This window comes from Tupaia chinensis, unplaced genomic scaffold (assembly GCF_000334495.1).
Source record: "Tupaia chinensis unplaced genomic scaffold, TupChi_1.0 Scaffold000399_1, whole genome shotgun sequence".
Classification (NCBI taxonomy): Eukaryota; Metazoa; Chordata; class Mammalia; order Scandentia; family Tupaiidae; genus Tupaia; species Tupaia belangeri.
In genome coordinates, this window is record NW_006159901.1 from 1,337,936 (window position 1) to 1,359,406 (window position 21,471).

The window sequence follows — 21,471 nt, forward strand, 5'->3', positions numbered from 1 at the left end:
TCAGATAAACAAAACCTGAAAGAATTTACCAGCACCACACCAGATCTTCAAGAAGTTCTCAAGGGAGTGCTATACCAGGAAAATTAATTAGAGACACACAGAAATGAGAGTTCAGAAACTAAGAAAATGGCCAACTTAATCATAGGGACAAGTCTGGAATTGAATATTATATCTCAGAATTTAATTGAGAAGATCAAACCACAAACCACAATAGAAGATAGGTTAAGTACATGAGACTGAATTGGCATTTTATGACTTTTGACCAAAACATGGCTGATTTTTTTCTAGGCTTTGTTTTCCCAGTTTTAAGGACTTTTGTCCTGTTTTGAGCTCTCAATAGTTTCATGTACCTACTATTTGAACAGAATCCTAACCTGTTTCCTGGCTTTAAGTTTTAAGCAAAGTTCCTTAGCATTTCTTTGATTTATTAAAATTAAAACTGCTTTTCTTGAAATTACCAGCAAAACTTGCTATTGAAAGTAGTTAGATTATTTAAGAAATTGTGTGAACAATAAAATGTGAGGGAAAAAGGAATGGAAGTAGACACTAGAGATAGTGTGGGAAGAGGGTGGGAAAGGGCAGAGGGTCAGAAATAGGGGTAAAAAAAAAAAATATATATATATATGAAACTAGAAATGGAAAATTATTGATAACATGCATGATTAAGCCACTATGCAGTACATTCTGGATGGGAAATCACATTTGTATGCTATGACGATGCTTAGGGAGTGAATGTAAATTAATTTTTAAAAGTCTCAGAAATTAATTAATTAATTAAAAAAAAAATCCAGAAAGACTGACCCTTTCCTGAATAAGAGAATTTTTCCTGCCTGACAAGTTTTGAACCGAGATGTCAGCATTTTTCCTGCCTTCGGAGTGGAACTATACTGTTGACTCTTCTGGGTCTCTAGGGTCTCTAGCTTGCTCGTTCACCTGGCAGCTCTTGGGACTTGCTAGCCTCCATTAACTACAGGAAGCAATTCTTTATAATAAATCTCTACACACACACACACACACACACACACACACACACACGAGGACACACATCCTATTTGTTCTGTTTCTCTGGAGTTAAGGATTTGAATTTGAAGTATGAGTATGAATTAATATTGTATTTTACCTTAAAAATATTTGATACTTCTGTCCACTTTAAAGACCTAAAAACAATGGCCAACCCAACATCAATGAATACCCGGTTCTCAGTTTGTGATCTCTAAATACTAGTTTCCATGAAATCAGGGATTCTTAAGGAAGTGTCTGATTCTAGATCTGAGAAATGTACAAGATATTCTTCGAACATCTTACCATTTCAGATAAAAAGAAGCTATCAAAGCCTACTAGAATCATGTCAGAAGGACCCAGTAGCCAACTTAAAGTGTCTCTCATTGACCAAAGATGGGAAGATTTGATCATCAATAAGGATAATAATTACAATGTATTGAAACACAGAAAATATGTTTAAAGCTATGAGTACATAATGATACTAAAAAACAACTAGTTGGTCATCATCATAGGATACTAGTCACCTAACTTATTATTTTGAAAATTGCTAATAAAAAGAAAGGATTAAGTAAGCATTTATCCTGCCATTGCTTTGTGAACTATACATTTGGGGAGCTATATATTAAATAAGGGAAACTTTCTTTTTAATCTTGCTAATAAATGAAGGAGTAATAGAATTATAATATCATCATTTCACAATTTTTAATGAATGAATGCTTCTAGACAGTGAGCACTGTCATTGGCTAACATGATGAAATAAGAAGTAAACAGACATTAGGACTTCCTGATGAAAACACAGCACATCTATCAAGTACCCTGGTCAAAGACAACCAAATTTGGATCTTTAAAGATGTCTTAGATACAACCATCAATTTATTTTTTTTAACCATCAAGTTTTTTAAGAATTATTTTATTTAACTTTATCCATTTATTTATTTATTTTAAATTGACCAAAGGGTGGTGGGGGGGGGAGAGCAAGCCACCAGGTCAGGACTCAAACTGCAGTCAGCCATGTGGGAGTCCAGCGCCCTTAACCACCATGCCACCTGCCAGTTCCTCAACCATCAATTTAAAAAGAGAATTGAAGAATGTGTTAAGTAATATCACAGGGTTATAATCAGCAAAATCCAATCTGTGCCTATAGGACAAATGACCTGGTTTCTTCAACAAATATTAATAAATTAGAAAGAAAGAGAGAAAAGGGAAATAAGAGAAAGGTTAGAAAATTTGAAAGATCTAAGAAATACATAGTGAATCACAATATGTGAAGTTTATTAGGACCTTGATCCAATAAACTGTTAAAAACGATCATATTGGGGACCAGCAGTTAACATAATGGCTATGTCGCTCCCATGTAGTTGACTGCGGTTTCAGTCCTAGTCCCGGCGGCTTAAACTCACACCGGGCGCATTTGTGTGTGTGCATGCTCAAGATCCCAAGAGGAGAATGGAGGAGAAGAGATTGCAGCGTGGCCATCCCCCCCGGGGGGTGATTTCTTGCTTTTTGTCTTTCTATCTCTCTCTGTCTTTCTGGCAAGTGCATGCGTCCTATAGTAAAAAATCTCTCCAATAAATAAATAAATGAAAAAAATGGTCATATTGGGGCTAGGTGGTGGAACAGAGATGACACAACTGCGCTCATGGGAAAGGTTCTGGGTTTGCATCTTGGGACCTCTCTGGACATGTCAGACATGCATGTGTGTACCCATGATCCAGCCAGCTGAGACTAGGGATGAATTGTGGCATGAAGACCTTGTTGGGATTGCCTGTCTCTCTATGTTACTCTCTCATGGAAGAAATAAATAAACTTATAGTTATTTATTTTTTTAAACCTTTTTTACTTTAATTGCCTGAGAGCTGTGCACTTATGGGGAGAGAGGGTGAAGCAACCCCCAGTGGAGTGTGGTCATGTCACAATTTGTTCTCTTCCATTTTTCCATCCTGTCTGGACTTTGGGCATACATGCACATGCACCTGGCATGTTTTTTAAGTCACTGGGGCTGGAAATCAAATCATGGTCAACTATGTGGGATCTAACTCCTGATGTATTGCACTTAGGCACTGTACTATGAGGCTAGCCCAAATAAATAAACAAATTATTATGTTGATGAGACAGTTGGAATTTTGAATGCTGACTATGTATTTGATAGTATTAAATAATAATTATTAAATACTTTAGGTATGATGATAAAAAAATTGTGGTTACAACTTTTATTTATTTTTTTAGTTTTTGACAGATTTTTGCTATAGGGTGCATGGGTTTGCCAGAGAGACATAGAGAGATAGACAGAAAGAGGGAAATTAACCCCCAGGGGGCATGGCCATGCTGCAGTCCCTTTTTCTCCAGTCTCCTCTGGGGATTTTGGGCATGCACATGTGTCTCAAGCTGCCAGGTCCAGCACTAGAACCACGGTCAACTATGTGGGAGTCCAACGCTTAACCACTATGCCACCTGCTGGTCCTGGGTACAACTTTTAGATATGCTTGCTGAAATATTGGGTTGTTGGAAAAGTCATCATGTATTTTTCTATGCAAAAATGTGTCATGACTTTTCCAATGACCGAGTATTTATGGATAAATGGTATGATGAGATTTGCTTCAAAATTATGTGGGAGAAAGAAATTCAATGGGATATAGTTGAAATGAGAATAAGTTTTTTTTTTTTTTTTTTTTTTGGAGAGGTTTTTGCCATGGGGTGTGTGCACTAGCCAGAAAGACAGAGAGAGACAGAAAGTGAGAAATCACCCCCCCTCACCCCGGGGGAATGGCCACGCCACAATCCCTTCTCCTACATTCTCCTCTCGGAATCTTGGGCACACCGGCGCACATGCCTGGCATGAGTTTAAGCCACCAGGTCCAGGACTTGGACTGCAGCTGGCTACATGGGAATTCAGCAACATAGCCATTACGTTAACTGCTGGTCCCAGTTTAAGATTCTTGAAGCTGAGTGATGTATCAAAAGGGTTTGTTGAAGTTTTTCATTATAATTTTTTTTAAGACTTAAATCTTAGACTCCTACGGGTCAGCAGATGGTGTAGCAGTTATGTCGCTGGACTCTCACACGGCTAACTGCAGTTTGAGTGCAGGACCCAGTGGCTTCAATCTCACACCGGACATGTGTGCATGCATGCCCAAGACCCAGGAGAGTGGGGGACAAGGGATTGAGACTTGGCCATTCTCCCTGGGGATGATTTCTCACTTTCCCTCTCACTGTCTCTGTCTCTCTCTCTCCAGCGAGTGCTCTCACCCTAAGGCAAAAACTTCTAAAACACAAAACAAACAAAAAAGAAAAACTCTGACTCCTACAGCTCTTTTTGCTGTTCCATTAAATTGGTCATGGAAAAAGCAAGCAAAATTCCAGAATTTTCTACATCAGAAAAAAATTCCAGACCCAGCTACAGTGATACAGGCAGTAGTGTACTGATTGATCTATGGTGGTAGGAGCCACATGGCCAACTGAGGGTTGGGATCCTGAGTCAGTCTGATTCAGATCAACACAGTGAGCATTTGCACCTAAGATCCTGACTCATTGGAGAGCTTGAGGAAGGGAACCACAGCATGGTTGGACCCTGCAAAGGGTGTTTTTCTGTCTGTCTGCCTTTCATATGCATGTGTGCATTTTCTCTCTCTCATGAAACAAATAAAAATTTTTAAAGGAAAAAATGGTCTAATAGAGTTCTCAAAACAAGAGACAGAGGTAGTAGTTTAAAAACGTCAGTACTTAGGCCCAGCTGTAGTGGCATAGGTAGTAGGGCATCATCACACAATACTGGAACCACATGGAGGCCTGAGTTCAGATCCCAGGTTGACCAGAACATATGTAACCGTGATCCTGGCTGGCCAGGAGGCTTGGAGGGGCGGACCGTGGCATGGCAAGACCCTGTCAAGGGTACGTCTCCCTGTCTCTCTCTCTTACTCTCAAGAAATAAACACTGAAGAAATGTTGGCACTAGGAATTCATAAACTCTGTTTTCTCGTCTGACTTTGCCAAGAACTTCCTATGTGGTCTTTAGTAAGATCAGATTTTTCTGTCTTGATTTGGTAGCTCTCCAAAGTGGCTGGAGGTCAAGGTCCACATTATGACTTATCAGAAGGTGGCAATTCCAGCCAAGGAGGCCTGTACCTTTTGCCTAGAGAGGAGTCAGTACACTATTTTAGGAGAAAAGCCAAATTTTAAATAGCTATTAATAAAGTACATTAGATCAGCGGTCCCTAACCTTTTTGGCAATAGGGATCATTTTCATGGAAGACAATTTTTCCATGGATGAAGTAAAGAGAAATGTTTTTGGGATGATTCAAGTACATTACATTTATAGTGCACTATATTTCCATTGTAACATACAATGGAATAATAATACAACTCACCGTAATGCATTATTTATAGCTGCTCCCCAGTGCTAGCATCATTACTTCAGCTCCACCTAGATTATCAGGCATTAGATTCTCATATGGAGCATGCGACCTAGATCCCTTAAACGTGCATTTCACAATAGGGTTCACGCTCCTGCGACAATCTAATGCCACCGCTGATCTGACTGGAGGCAAAGCTTGGGCAATAATGTGAGTGATAGAGAGTAGCCATAAATACGGATGAGGCTTTGCTCACTCACCCACGGCTCACCTCCTACTTTGTAGCCTGGTTCCTAACAGGCCATAGACCAATACTGGTCCATAGCTCATGGGTTGGTACTCCTGCATTAGGTGACAAAAGTTAAAGGTAAGCCTTCATGAAAAAGAAAATCATTATACAAGAGTCTGACGTTACCAAATCTTTATAAATTACAATATTATTGACTCAAAATAGTTAGAACTCTTTGTTACTCTTAATATAAGAGCTCATGGTTGCAGTCTTCCCTTTTTAAAAAACATTTATTTAATTCCATTTGTTATTATTATTATTTTTAATTTGATTAGAGAGAGACAGAGAAAGGGAAAGTGAGAAAGCAAGCCACCAGGTCCAGGACTTGAACCATAGTTGGCTATGTGGGAATCCAGCGCCCCTAACCACCATGCCACCTGCCGGCCCCGTGCAGTCTTCTTTAACTATCACTTTTTCTTTTCAGTTTTACTGTGCTATTTGAAATATGGTAATATTAATACCTTCTACACTGGGTCTAATCTATGGTATTTTATACTACTCTCTTATATAAAGGGCTGTGCATGCTCACTTCAGGAGGGCATATATAAAATTGGAATGATACAGAGAAGATTAGCATGTCCCCTGTGCAAGGATGATACACAAATTCAACAAGTGTCTCATATTTTTTTTAAGTGAATAATATGGGGAAAAAGTAAGTAGTATAGGGACCAGCAGATGGTGTAATGGTTATATTGCTGGACTCTCAGTAGACCGTGGGTTGAGTCCCAGACCTGGCGACTTAAAACTCATGTCAGGCGCATGTGCCTGCGTGCCCAAAATCCCAAGAGGAGAATGGAGGAGAAGGGATTGGGGTGTGGCTATCTTCCCTGGGGAGTAATTTCTCATTTTCTGTCTCTGTCTCTCTGTCTTTCTGGTGAGCACACATGACCTATAGCAAAAATCTCTCTTAAAAAAGTAAAGGAAAAAAAAACGAGTAGTATGACTATTGAATGCACACATAATATAATGTTGAATGTTGGAGATGTCATCATCATATGTATACCTTTGATTTGATTATTACACACTGTACACATGTGGTGAAAAACCATACTGTACACCATAAGGATATATGACTATTATATAAAAACTGGAAATCATAGTAAAAATAAATAAGGAAAACACTCCAGAAATGTTTTTGATTTAAAAGTAAAGTGCTACTCTTAGATTTTGAATGTTTTTCAATACCAATATCTGTAAACAGTCCTGCAAACAATAAAAACCAATGATCATTTGATGTTGATTCATATATACTGCTTTTTTACTTGTCTTTTCTTACTTCAGAAATAAATGAGGCCAAATAAATAGAAGCAATTGTCTCTTTTACCCAACTGGCATCAATTGTTTTTAACCCTAGGCATCTAGTTGAGGATAATTTGTCAGCCAAAGAGGTTGAAGGTCATCTCAGAATTCTCAGTTGCTTATGTAACACCCTTTTCTGCAGTGGTCCATTCTCCATCCTAATCTTCTTCCATACAAAACATATGCCTACTCTAATTTTCTTTCTCATATCTGTAATTTATTTTGCCCAAGATATATTTATTCATCTGTTTCATATTTAGATAGCCTCTCAGAATGTAAGTATTCATCTGTTTCATATTTAGATAGCCTCTCTGAATGTAAGCTTTTATTTTTTTAAATAATTATTTATTTGGGGCTGGCAGGTGGCATGGTGGTTAAAGGTGCTGGACCACCACATAGTCAACCGTGGTTTAAGTCCTGAACCTGGTGGCTTCCCTTCTCACTTTCTCTTTCTCTCTCTGTCTTTCAATCTGTCCCTCTCTAGACAGATTAAAATAAATAAATAAATAAATAAAGTTAAATAATTCTTGGAAAAAAAATAATTATTTAAGTTTATTTATTCATTATCAATTTAATTTGACCAGAGAGAGATACATAGACTGAGAGGGAGGGAGGGAGGAAGGGAAAGTGAGAAAGCAAGCCACCAGGTCCAGGACTCGAACCATGGTCATCCCTGTGAGAGTGTCCAGCACCTTAACCACCATGCCAACTGCTGGCCCCCCTCTTAGTGTAAGCTTTAAACTACTGTCATGGCTATTGAAACTCTTTTTTTTAAATAAAATAAAATTACATGCCAGATCATTATAATACAGAGCTATTTATATTCAATAGAAGGAAAGAGAAGGAAGGGAGGAGCAAAATCAGAATATACACATGAGAAAGTTTTGAAAATTCCAAAACCACAAAAATTTATGGTGAATCACTGGTTTAAATTCATTCTATTGGAATGTTGAGAAGAAATGGGGCCGGCAGGTGGCGTAGTGGTTGCATCACTGAATTCCCACGTGGTCCAAAGCAGTTTGAGTCCTGGACTCGGTTGCTTGAAAATCATTCTGGGCACGACAGTGTGCATGAGTGCCCGAGGTCCTGGGAGGAGAATGGAGAAGGGGTTGCAGTATGCCATCCCCCCAGGGTGGGGTGATTTCTCACTTTTCCTATCACTGTCTCTGTCTCTCTGTCTCTGGCGAGTGTATGTGCCCTAAGGCAAAAACCTCTAAAAAATTTTAAAAAGGAATATTGAGAAGAAATGCTGATATCCATACAAATGTACACCAGGAACCTCAGGTTGACAAACAGGATATGAAAGAAAAGCACAACAATGATTGTGTATATATATATATATAGAGAGAGAGAGAGAGAAGGGGATTCCTCAGAATGTTCAGAATTTGTGGTCAGTAAGGAACAGATTTTCTTTTTCTTTTTCTTTTTTTTTTTTTAGAAATTTTCCTATAGGGTACATGAGCTCCCAGGGGGGAGGCCATGATGTAATCCCTTCTCCATTTTCTTCTTGGGATTTTGGGCACATACATACACATGCCTGGCGTGAGGTTCAAACCACCAGGTCAGGGACTTGAACTGCATTTGACTATGTGGGAGTCCAGTGATGTAACCATTACACCATTTGCTGGTCCCATCAGTAATGAACAGATTTTCTATTGGATCTACCATAGTGTGCAGAGAGGCACACTGTTAGGTTAGACCTGGAATTGTAAGTGTAGTGTTAAAAGTTTATAAATAAAATTTGGTATTTACAGTTCAAATATGCTATATATTACTCTCTATCATATAACCATTTCAAAAATAGGCTCCCCGAGCATAGAGTGAGATAGAAGGCCTAGTCACCCTTTAAATTCTAGAATTGCTAAGTAGCCATTCTGAACTTTGAATATTTATTTTTGAATTCTCACAGTACTAGAGTATTCCGTTTTTTTGTTTTGTTTTGTTTGTTTGTTTTTTTGCTACAGAGTGCATGTGCTTGCCAGAGAGACAGAAAGCTAGAAGATACCCCCTCAGGGGGAAGGTCATGCCACAATCCCTTCTCCTCTTGGGAGTTTGGGCATGCACACATATGTGCCTGGCATGAGTTTCAAGCGACTGGGTCTTGGACTCAAACTGCAGTTACCATGTGGGAGTCCAGTGCTTTAACCACCAGGCCATCTCTTGCTGGGCCTAGACATAATACTTCTTTTTTAAAGATATTTTTGCTATATGGTTTGTGCCCTCACTGGAGAGACAGGAAGTGAGAAATCACCCCACAGGGGTCTGGCCCCATAATCCCCCTCCTCTATTCTGCTCCTGAGATTTTGGGCACGCATGCACACACACGTGCCTGGTGTGAGTTTTTTAAGCTGCTGTGTCCAGGACTCAAACCACCGTGGACTACATGGGAGTCCAGTGATGTAACCATTATGCCTTCTGCTGGTGCTGACAAAGTACTTCTTAATCCCTTGTGGTTGGAAGGAGACGTGAGATTAATTCTGGCTCATGAAATATGAGCAGGGGTCAGCTTGTGGCATGGTTGGGCAACTGGATTCCACATGGCCGTCCAGGCAGTTTGAATCCTAGGCCTGGTGCCTTGGAAAACATGTCAGGCATGTATATATGCATGCTCCAAATCTTTTTTAAAAAATAATTATTTAATTTTATTTATTCATTCATTTATTTCAGTTTGACCAGAGAGAGACATAGCACACAAGAGAGGGAAAGTGAGAAAGCAAGCCCCCAGGTCCAGGACTTGAACTGCAGTCTCCTATGTGGGAATGTCCCTTTTTCTCTCTCTCTTTTCCTCTGTCTGTCTCTCGCTGGAGAACACATGTGCTCTGTAGCAAATTTTAAAAAGAGAAATATGAGCAGAAGTGACATACGTGGGGTTCTCCAGTCTCTTTTTTTCCTTCCACCACCCTTTCCTGGCCACGTGTTCAGATGGTACAATTAAGCTGGTACTTCCTCAGCCAAAGTACCTGACTGATAGTACAGAGCATGGTTTGTGCTAGGTCACATGGAACATCTAGTATGAGCAAGAAGGAAATTTGTTTTGGATTAATACACTGAAATTGTTTTTTTTAATCACAGAAAAGCCAATTGTATTCTGACTAATATAAAGTGGTATTGTACTTTTACAGTGTTTCCCTAAAGTCACCTCTATTCTTGTTTAGTTAGCTGATAACTGCTCACTGCCTTAGAGAACTCAGTACATAGTGAGGCAGGCAGTGAAATATATGGTCTTTATTTGGTGGTAATGGCTCCGTGAACACCTAATGAATACATTTAAGTAAATATATCTTTTGTTTGAGACAAAAATGTTCAGGAGAAATTCCTCTTGATCAGTTGGACTGTGTTCTTTGATTCTGACTAGCCCAGAGTGGATGAATTATTATGCTTTTAAAGAATTATTCATTTATTTCCATTTGTTGTTACTATTTTTAAAAATTTGACCAGAGAGAGAGAGAGAAAGAGAAAGCGAGAAAGCAAGCTGCCAGGTTTGGGATTCAAACCACAGTCCGCCATGTGGAAATCTAGCAACTTTAATCACCGCGCCACCAGCCGGCTCCCAGAGTGGATGAATTATTGACAGTTTATTTTTTTATTAAATCTCAAACATCCATATTTGGAGTACAGTGGTCATAATTTACACTGATTCTTTTTTTTTTTTTTTGGAGAGATTTTTGCTATAGGGCGCGTGCACTCGCCAGGCAGACAGAGACATAGAGACAGAAAGCGAGAAATCACTCCCCATGGGGGGATGGTCACGCCACAATCCCTTCTCCTCCATTCTCCTCTCGGGATCTTGGGCACGCACGCACACGCGTCCGGCGTGAGTTTTAAGCCACCGGGTCTGGGACTCGAACCGCGTTTGACTACGTGAGAGTCCAGCCACATAGCCATTACACCAACTGCTGGTTCCCAATTTACACTGATTCTAAGTGAACAGTTTCTTACATTTCTTCTGGGTTTGCTACTTTGTAGATGTATAGGCTTAGTGTATCTTGTAGATTCAGAAAAGCGTTAAAATCTGTCCTGATAAATTACACTTTTGCCATTTAAACTAGGAAGGTGGGGACAGTCCCAGCCCTGGAGAGGGGAGAAGCCTTTCCATTCAACTCCTGTTGATTTGTATTCTCCTGTGCCCTCCTTTTTTTTTTTTCTTTTCTTTTCTTTTTTTTTTAAGGGAGTATTTTTGCTAGAGTGTGTGTGCTCACCAGAGAGACAGAGAGAGAGAAAGTGAGAAATCATCCCCCGGGGGTATGGCCGGTTGCAATCCCTCCTCCTCCATTCTCTCGGGATTTGGGGCACACAGGCACCCAGTTTGAGTTTCAAGCCACCAAACCTGGGACTTGAGTAACGGTTAGCCATGGGGCAGTCCAGTACCTTAACCACTATGCCACTTGCTGGCCCCTCCTTGTGCCCTCATTTAAAACTTTCTTTGCCCATACAAGACAAGTTAGGTGTCTCACTGTCCTTTTTTGACCTTTGCAAGTCTTAGTTTAAGTAGTTCAGCTGGAAGAATGGCCTCTAGGGAGTGGTCCTGACTTATTCCTCGCCCAGGGCTAGATGTAAAATGGCAATTTTCTTTTGTCTATACCCCCTTCTTTATCTGCTCCCTACAATTCCAAATCATTAGTTGCTTTTGAAAGCACTTTTATTTATTTATTTACTTACTTTTACCTAGTTGTATAGACTCCTAGTCTGGCTGATTTTCTGGGCTCAGGTCCAACATAGTTTAACGTTGTTTACTGCCTTTCAGACTCTTCTTGGGAGACTGGTGTTTTAATTAAGAACATATTGATTTTTGATACCAGAAAATGTCATTTGACCCAAAATATCCTCTCCATTTGAAACTTTCTCAGCAGACTTCTCCCTAAACGAATTGTGCCCTAAAAATGACGGCAGTCTATTTTGAGCACATTTACACTTTCTTGTAGCACTTAATCAACACATTTAGTACACCTTGGCTAAAATATTCTCTTCACTATAATTTGCTGGGCGTTTTTCCCTATATTTTAATTCATTTATACATCTAAGAAAAATTTTATCTTAATATTACACATCTAAGATAAAGATGCACAGTTAACTTTGAATATATTTATTGTTAACAACTTAACTAATTGTAATATTTAAAATTTAAAAGTATTTAGTAAGATTTTTTAAAAAATTTATTCATTTTTGGGACCAGCAGTTAGCGTAATGGCTATATCGCTAGACTCCCGGACCCAGTGGCTTAAAAACTCAGGCCGGGCGCCTGTGCGTGTGTGCCCAAGATCCCGAGAGGAGAATGGAGGAGAAGGGATTGCAGCATGGCCATCCCCCATGGGGGATTTCTCGCTTTCTATCTCTCTATATCTCTATCTCTCTCTGTCTGTCTGGAGAGCGCACGCCGCACGCGCCCTATAACAAAAACCTCTCCAAAAAAAAAAAAAAAAAAGTATTCACTTTTTATAAAATTTGACCAGAGAGAGACAGAGACAAAGATAAAGAGGGGGAAACTGAGAAACCAAGTCACCAGGTCCAGAACTTGAACCATGGTCACCCATGTGGGTGTGTCCAGCACCTTAATCACACCACCTGCTGATCTCAAGATTTAGTATTCCTTAAGACTGTTTAGTAGAACAAGTTGAATTTGATGGTAACTGTAACTATCAAGCTCTTAATTTGTGATCTATCAGAGTTTCCCTTTGCAAATATCTTTTCTTTTTCTTTTCTTTTCTTTTCTTTTCTTTTCTTTTCTTTTCTTTTCTTTTCTTTTTCTTTTCTTTTCTTTTCTCTTTCTTTTCTTTTCTCTTTCCTATTTTTTCCCCCATAGGGCACATGCACTCACCAGAGAGAGAGAGAAAGAGAGAGATTAAGAAAGTAATTCCTGGGAACCAACAGTTAGCGTAATGGCTATGTCGCTGGACTCCCACGTAGTCGCCGGCAGTTCGCGTCCCGGACCCAGGGGCTTAAAACTCACGCCGGGCGTGTGTGCGTGCATGCCCAAGATCCTGAGAGGAGAATGGAGGAGAAGGAATTGCGGCGTGACCATCCTCCCGGAAGGGTGATTTCTCGCTTTCTGTCTCTATGTCTCTCTCTGTCTGTCTGGCGAGCGCACGTGCCCTATAGCGAAAACCTCTCAAAAAAAAAAAAAAAAAAAAAAGAAAAGAAAAGAAAGAAAGTAATTCCTCCAGGGTGGATAATATGCTGAAATCCCTTCTTCTCCATTCTCGTTTTAGGATTTGGGGCACACACACATGCTTAGTGTGTTTTTCAAAACCCTGGGTCTGGGTCTAAAATTGAGCAGTTGACTGAGTGGAATACAGTCATCTTAACCACTGCTTCCTGACTGGTCCTCTCTTCCTTTTTAATATTTTAAAAAGATAATTCTAATCACAATATCAAAATGAAAAAAATACATAGATGATTAGGGAGTTGGCTAAATAAGGGGGAAAAAGAAAAACATATTGTTTTGGTTTGAATTTCCCAGCCCTAAAGGAGACCCTGAGATAAAGATTCAAGTTCAAATCATTTATTTGGAGATGATCCCAGAAAACTCTGGTTGGAAGTGGGGAAATGAAGTAGGGAAGGGAAGGAAGTCAGCAAAGGGAGTTTCATCAAGCTATTTCTTCCGTGGACAGCAGGGACTCAGTTCTGATGGAGAACCTGGAGAGAGGGTATAAAACATTCTGTAGAGGTCTTGTGGTTGCAACCTTGTGGTTGCAATGCGGTTATTTATCCCTCACCCTGGGTGAAGCTATTCCTTGGGGTGTTAGTTGTCTGATTCTTCCGGCTTGCCCTGCACAGCATCCCCATTATCAAACCAAAGAAACACTCTCAGCAGTCACATGGCATACCAGTAAGCGGCCAATGGCTGTAGAGGTGGAAGCTGGAGGACACGGGCAGCCTGACTGTGTGCTACTCCTATGAAAAGATGATCAAGTACATGCAAATTAATAAAAGCAAGGAGGTATGACTTTTGACATAATTTAGAGATATGAAAATGGAAATATTTTTTTCTTGCCAAAGGGGAAGACTTTGGAAAACTGACATTTATATAGTACTAGCAAGAGTAAAAATTGATACAATCTTTCTGTAAGAGCACTTTAGAATATGAATCAAAAGTTCTAAAAATCTGGGCCAGAAAGTGGTGTGCTGACTGAGGCACTGGACTCCCACATGGCTGAGCACGGTTCAAGTCCCGGAGCTGGCAGCTTGCTTTCTTGTGTTCCCTTTCTCTCTCTCCCTGTCTCTTTCTGGTCAAATTTAAAAAGTAATAGCAAATGAAATTAAATAAATAAATATTTCAAAAATGTGTTTCTCCATGATTGAGAAACTGCTTCTAAGAATGCATTCTGAGAGAACAATTAGACCAGGATTGGTCTAATTAGTCTAATTGTCTAATCCAGTGTTCATTGAATCATTTGTTCTAGAAGAGATAACCACAAAAATCTAAATGTCCAGTAATAAGTGATTAGTTAATCCCTTACCACTCATCCATTCAGTCCATCAGCCAACAGATGCAGCCATCTGCACTGATGAAGCAGGCATGATTACCCGGAAACATGTACACCATGCACTGATCAGTAGTAAAATTACACACTGTTTTGTTAGTGTATAGGGCACATATGGAAAACAAGATGTTAAAAGCAGCTATTGCTGATTAGTAGGAACACTGGTATTTCCTCAAATGCTTCTTTTAAAAAAATTTTTGGGGGGCCAGCCAGCAGTGCGGTGACTAAGGCAGCTGGACCTTGCATGACCTACTGTGAGCTGGAATTGGAAAATCATGCCAAGCACATGTACGTTTGTGCCCGTAATTTTGAGAGGAGATGGAGAAGGGATTGCGGGGTGGCTATGCCCCTGGCTTGTGATTTCTTACTTTTTTTCTCTCCTCTCTCTCTTTTTCTCTCTCTGTCTCTCTTGAGTGAATGCATGTGCCCTTCTGCAAACTAAAACAAAAAATCTTTTTGTAATTTCAGAGTAATTAAAAAAGAGGATTTTGAATGTTTTCAAAACAAAATAATGACAGGGCCAGCCAGCTGCATGGTGGTTAAGGAAGCTGGTTTTCATATGGCTGACTATGAGGGTAGAGTTCCAGACCCGAAGGTCTGAGAAACATGCTGGGCGTGTGTGTGCATGCCCAAAATCCCAAAAGGAGGGAGAAATGAAATAAAGGAGAAGAGATGGCAGAGTAACCATTCTCCACAGGGGGTGCTTTCTCACTTTCTCTCTCTCTCTCTCTCTCTGTCTCTCTCTGATGAACTCACTTGCTTTTTGGCAAAAAAAAAAAAAAAAAGAAAGAAAAGAAAAAGAAAACATAAAGTAATGACAAATGGTTGAGATGATGGATATAAGATAGTACTCTGATGTAATCATTGCATTTATATTCTATGAAAAATCACATTGTACACAACAATGTACAGCTTTTACATGTCAATAAAAAAAGAAGTAGATTGTGTTTAAAAGCTCATTGTATATCCTATGGCAAGAAACAAGGGATAGCCACGGAGAACATGTTTTCTCATAAGATCAAAAGGCTGTAGAAATGATCAAAATTTTATGACTCTCCTTGCCTAGAATCATGGTTACATCCATCATCTAATTGTGTTTGTCACTCGAACCTCTGCGGGGTTAGCACATTATTACTCTCTGTAACACAGATGAGGTCTCTGAGGCCGAAAATCTTTAAATAATTTCAAAAGGTTTTTTAAATTTGGCAGAGACAATTGAGACTGAGGGTGGATTATGGTGTGTGGACCCTACTGGGGTGACTGTCTCTTTGTCTTTCCTTCTCTGTCTGTCCTGCCCTCTCACAGAAGAAATACACTGTTTAAAAAAACGCCACAGTGCGTGTGCTTGCTGGAGAGAGACAGAGAGAGAGAGAGAGAGAGAGAAAGAAAGAGAAAGTGAGAAAGCACCCCCACGGCACAAGGTCATGCAGCAATCCCTCCTCCCCTCTTGCTCCCTTCCTTCAGGATTTTGGGCCTGCACACACATGTACCCGTCTTGTTCCAAACTGTGTAGTTGGCTTTGTGGAATCCACATGTCTTAACCACCAGGCTATGGGCTGGTCCAGTAATTATATTTAAACTTAGCTAAAAATGTATGTGTCTTAGGAATCAGAGATTTTCTTTCATTATGATTATTTTTAAGTTTTCTTTCTTTCTCCTTCCTTCTTTCCTCCTTTTTACCCTTCCTCCCTCTCTCCTTTTCCTTCCTTCCTTCTCCTTCACGCCTTTCTTTCTTTCTCTCTTTCTTTCTTCCTTCCTTCCTTCCTTCCTTCCTTCCTTCCTTCCTTCCTTCCTTTCTTTCTTTCTTTCTTTCTTTCTTTCTTTCTTTCTTTCTTTCTCTCTTTCTTTCTTTCTCTCTCTCTCTCTTTCTTTCTTTCTTTTTTTCTTTCTTTCTCTCTCTCTTTCTCTCTCTCTCTCTTTCTTTCTTTTTTTTTTCTTTATTAACCTTTGTTTCAAACTTTATTCCCAGGCTTCTTCAGCTTAATTAGCTGCAAAGAAGGAACTGCGTATAAGCAAAAACTGAAAAGAGCTGCAGTGTCCAAGGGGCTTAGGCTTAAAAATATTACAGATCTAGATTTTATCAGATCCATAAACAAAACAGAATTTTAAAAAGGAGTCATAATTTAAAATAGCAGCTCCCAGTAACTTCCTCAAGTTTATCCCTTTCAGAAGTTGACTCAATTCAGTTTGCCTCATTCTTGGAAGTCTCATCAAAATTCTCCACGAGATCTGGAACTTCATCATCCTCCTCCTCTCCAGTAGCAAGTGGTGCTTTTCCATCCACAGATTGTTTGGGCAGAGCTTCAGCCAGTCTCCTTAGACTAGTCAGACTGTCTGCCCCAAGCTGGTTTAAGATGCTGGGTAGCATTTCTGTCAGCTGCTTTGTCTCAGCATGGCCTGTAATGGTGAAAGTATTCGCTGCCAGAGATGCCTGAACTTTAGGGTTGTTAAAGTGGATCACTGTGTTCCCTGGTTTGTAAACATATTCATCTCTTCAATACCAGAGATGTTGTTTACCCCTCACTTCTTTAAGGAGAACTGAAGTTTCCTATCATCTGCTGTAGCTGTTCTATGAACCACCTTCTTTTTTCTGTGGGCAGTTCCTTTCCCACCCATGCGCACTTGTGCCTGCAGCTTGGCGAGCTTTTCCTGGTTCATGATAGTTTCTTTCATCTTGTTGGAGCAGAAGAGGGGCCACGCGGGGGACTAGGGTTGGCGCTCAAGAGGCCTCAGGCAGACCAGCTGAGATTAGGCACACACATGCGGGGATGCAAGATGGCAGCTAGAGGGTCTTTCTTTCTTTCTTTCTTTCTCTCTTTCTTTCTTCTTTTCTTTTGATAGTACCCTCAGTTATGGTCTCACATTAGACCTTTACCTGCCCCCTCCCTGTAGCCTTTCCCAAACAATTAGGATCATTGGCACATAAGTGTTCTCAGAGTGTACCAAACCCCAATTATCCATAGGACTTCCAACACTGGAGAGTATTGTGCTACCATTGTGCTGCCAAGGCTAGGCCAGGGTAACTGATTTTCTGATTTTTTTTTGGCCAGAGGGTGCATGCACTAACTGGAGAGTGACAGAGAAACAGGGAGAGAGAGGGAAAGACAGAAAGTGTCCTCCATTGGGGACAGTTATGCCACGATATCTTCTCCATTTCTCCTTTCAGGATTTTGGGCATGAATGCCCACATGCCTGGTGTGTTTTTCAAATTTCTTGGTCCAGGACTTGAACCATGCAGTCTGCCATGTAGGATCCAGCTGCCTTAACCACCACACCACTGGTTAGTCTGGAGAATGTGTGCTTCTAACAAGTTCTCAGCTGATGCTGATGTTGCTGGTCTAAGGACCACACTTTGAGAACCATTCGTTTAAGATATAGTAACTTTTGTTCCTACTGAGAGTTTTATTTATCTATTACATTCTAATTACAATTTAGATGATAAATTGTTCATATATGTTTATTGTACTATATACATATATAATGTATATTTGCATCTTTTGGAAAAAATTATATAATTTTATTTATTATTATTATTATTATTTTATTTTTAATAAATTATTTTTATTTTTTATTTTTAATTCACCAGAGCAAGTTACCGGGTCCAGGACTTGAACTGTGGTTGGCCAAGTGGGAATGTCCGGTGCCTTAACCACCACATCATCTGCTGGCCCTAATATTTGAGTTATTTTCTATGAGTGTAGGTAATTTTTAAAAATAATTATTTATTTATTTTATTTATTATTATTATTTTAAATTTGACCAAAGGGAGACAGACAGAGAAAGGGTAAATGGGAAAGCAAGCCACCATGTACAGGACTTGAACTATGGCTGGCCATGTGGGAGTCCAGCACCTCAATCACCACACCACATGCAGGCCCCTAGATATGTTTTTATTTCACTTTTAACTGTCTTAGGTTTTATTAAAATTAAGCCTTTGCTATTTTGTGCCCTTAAGTTGGAATTATAAATATCTCTAATACAAATACAGCCTGAGGTAAAAATAGTGTTTATTGTTAAAATTGTTTCTAATAAGATAAATGTAAGTTACAATTTTGTCTTCAGAAATTAAGAAACTGCTACCCCTAGAACTTGAAAGTAATTGCTCAGTCAACCTGTACTAGAAGAAATCTATTTGAGTAAGACCATAGACTCTCCACAGAGAAGTAGACCTAAGAAATGTGATAGAAGGGACTGGCAATTAGCATAATGGCTATGTCACTGGACTCCCATGTAGTCAACTGTGGTTTGAGTCCCGGACTGGGTGGTTTAAACTCACGCCTGGTGTGTGTGCATGCATGCCCAAGATCCAGAGAGGAGAATGGAGGAGAATAATTGCAGCATGGCCATCCCTCCTGGGGGGTGATTTCTCACTTTTTGTCTCTCTGTCTCTCTCTGTCTTTCTGGCGAGCGCACATGCCCTATAACAAAAACCTCTCCAAAAAAAAAGAAAAGTGATAGAAGAGAGTTGTCAAGGACCTTCTATGTGCCTGAAGCTGTGCTAAGTGTTAGAGACATAACAGTGATGAAGACCTAGTCCTCAGGAATTGATAATTTAGACAAGTAATGCCAAAATGATTATACTCATGTGGTAGTGATGTGAAACCTGCCTACGAACCCCATGCTTCAACGCATAACTTCCTTTTGTTTGTCCTAAGCACATCTTGCTGATATTTCAAGAGACTCTCTTATCCTAGCAACTTAAAAACAGTGATTTTTAAAATTTATCCATCCAATTCATTAACTTTTGTATTTTCTTAACCTGCACCTTTTTCAGACTAAGGGTACTAAATTTTTCTATATTTTTAAACATGAAAATAAACAGTTCCTGGTTATAATCGTAGGATGTGACAAATAGGTATTCAATGAAATAGATACAAAAATCTGAAGATTAACATTTCTTGTCTTTGGAGGCAGTTGTCTTCACTGACAGAAGAAGGAACTGCATGTTGAAGTTCAGGGGTTAGCCCCAGGCCCCAAAAGTTTTCAGAATTAGATCAAGGACCAGAAACTTCTGATGCTTAGCCCTTTACTTTGAAAGAAAATCAAGAAAGAACATTCTTTCCCTTAGGGAGAATCTATATATTCTTTCTTTACGATGAGATCTACTTACTAGCTAATATGTCTTTTTTTATTCCTGATCATGGAACCCATTAAGCTGTTAAAGCTTTCTATTTCTTCAGTTTTACAATGCCACATGTTCTTTATTTAGTTTCATTGTCTCGCACAGGGCTTTGATTTGAAGGGGATTCAGGTCTTGTAGATGTCTAATTTAAAATCACCCTTCATTTCTCTCAGTAATTTTTAGCATATAAATCAAAGGTATCTCATCTATTTTCTCTTATTTCTCTTTTTTTATTTTTTAAAAAATTTTTATTATTTTTTAGAGGTTTTTGCTATAGGGCATGTGCACTTGCCAGGCAGACAGAGAGAGACAGAGAGACAGAAAGCAAAAAATCATCCCCCGGGGGGATGGCCATGCCACAATCCCTTCTCCTCCATTCTCCTCTCAGGACCTTGGGCATGCACGCACACGCGCCCAGCGTGAGTTTTAAGCCACCGGGTCCGGGATGCGAACCATGTTAGACTACGTGGGAGTCCAGTGACATAGCCATTACGCTAACTGCTGGTCTCTCTTATTTCTCTTTTTATGTGACTTTTTTTTTTTTTGGCTACTTTTTATTCATTCAGTCAAATAAAAGTTACACACACACACAAACATAAATCCCACACACAAACAGATAATTTGAACCAATTAAAATAGTACAAAAATCATGGTTAATATGGCACCATATTTATTTCTAGGCTTTCTGTACTAAAAGTAATAAATACTACCTTGGATTTATGTAGCAATTCAAGGAACTGTTGCAGATATTTATCTACCTATTATTCTCAGGAAGAAGAAATGTTTTTTATGATCCCAATTTTGTAGATGGAAAACAAATTATTTGTCCAGAGTTTCATAGTTGGTGAGTGGCAGAGATGAGACAAAGTCTTGAGTTTCTTGATTCTCATCTTTTTCTTCTTACTTGTAATAAATTCCATTGCTATAATTGCAAGAACATGCTTTTATAACATAATAATGGACACTTAAAAGAAGCATTAGTTATAACATTGGATATGGATGTTTTATTCTCTAGAGAAGCTTTAGGTAGGTTTTTCTCCCCCCAACAATTTCAAATGCATTTTGGTTTTATTTTTTATTTATTTACTTATTTTTTTATTTATATTATCATCATAATCTTCTTTATATTACATTGGATTACATATAACTTTACATTGACTTCCATTGCTTTTTCAAAAGGGAATGCCATGCATGTCAGTCAATACAGAGACATCAATCTCCCCGCTTTATCATTCAATGTCTTTTCCATGCATTTCCCAATAATTATCATTATTATAATTTTTTAAAACAGTCAATCACTATTTCTCATTTTGCTTGTTAAAAGACTTCACCCATCATGAAATACTTCCCAGACCAGTCCAGTTGAGAATACTATACACGTCATCATCAACAGATAATAAACCATATCTGTTTCTCACTAACATCCCCTCTATTGTTCACTTGCTATCTTTCTCTATCCTCTTCTCTCTTTTTTTTTATAGTTTATTTTTTATTATAATTTTTTTTTCCCATCACAACACACAAATGAATTTTCCATCCAAAATACACTGTGCATTGGCTCAATCAAGCACGTCAACATATATGTTCTCAGCAAATAATTTCCCAATTCTTGTGTCCTGCATACCTTGCCTTTTGTTTTACCATCCTAGATTCCCCATCCCCCTCCCTCTGTTATGACCCATCCTCCTCCCACATTGTCCCTGTCATCCCCGATTGCCCTCCGTGCCTCACCCCTCCCCAAATGATCTGTCAGTGATCTTAATTAGTCTAAGTCTCTCCAATAGTTATCACAGCTGACACATGCCTCTACATGAACTCAAGTCTGACTTTAGGCCTAAACCCCATTGGGTAAAAAGAGCATACTATAAAGTAGAACCCAACTGGGCCCATACCGCTCACTGCAGCCATCAAATATCCAATTTTTTTTTT

At 39.3% G+C, this 21,471-nt stretch overlaps 1 long non-coding RNA gene, 1 other non-coding gene and 1 pseudogene across 3 annotated transcripts in view; 1 reads left to right on the forward strand and 2 right to left on the reverse strand.

The window, feature by feature from the left end:
- The window catches only part of LOC106735458 (uncharacterized), a 116,144-nt gene that overhangs the window by 29,838 nt on the left and 64,835 nt on the right, over positions 1-21,471 (reverse strand). The window lies entirely within an intron of this gene.
- On the forward strand, positions 6,165-6,267 carry LOC114008826 (U6 spliceosomal RNA). Its single transcript, XR_003550330.1, has one exon. It is a non-coding gene; the product is annotated as a U6 spliceosomal RNA (small nuclear RNA).
- LOC102481988 (transcription factor BTF3 pseudogene) lies at positions 16,588-17,098 on the reverse strand (annotated as a pseudogene).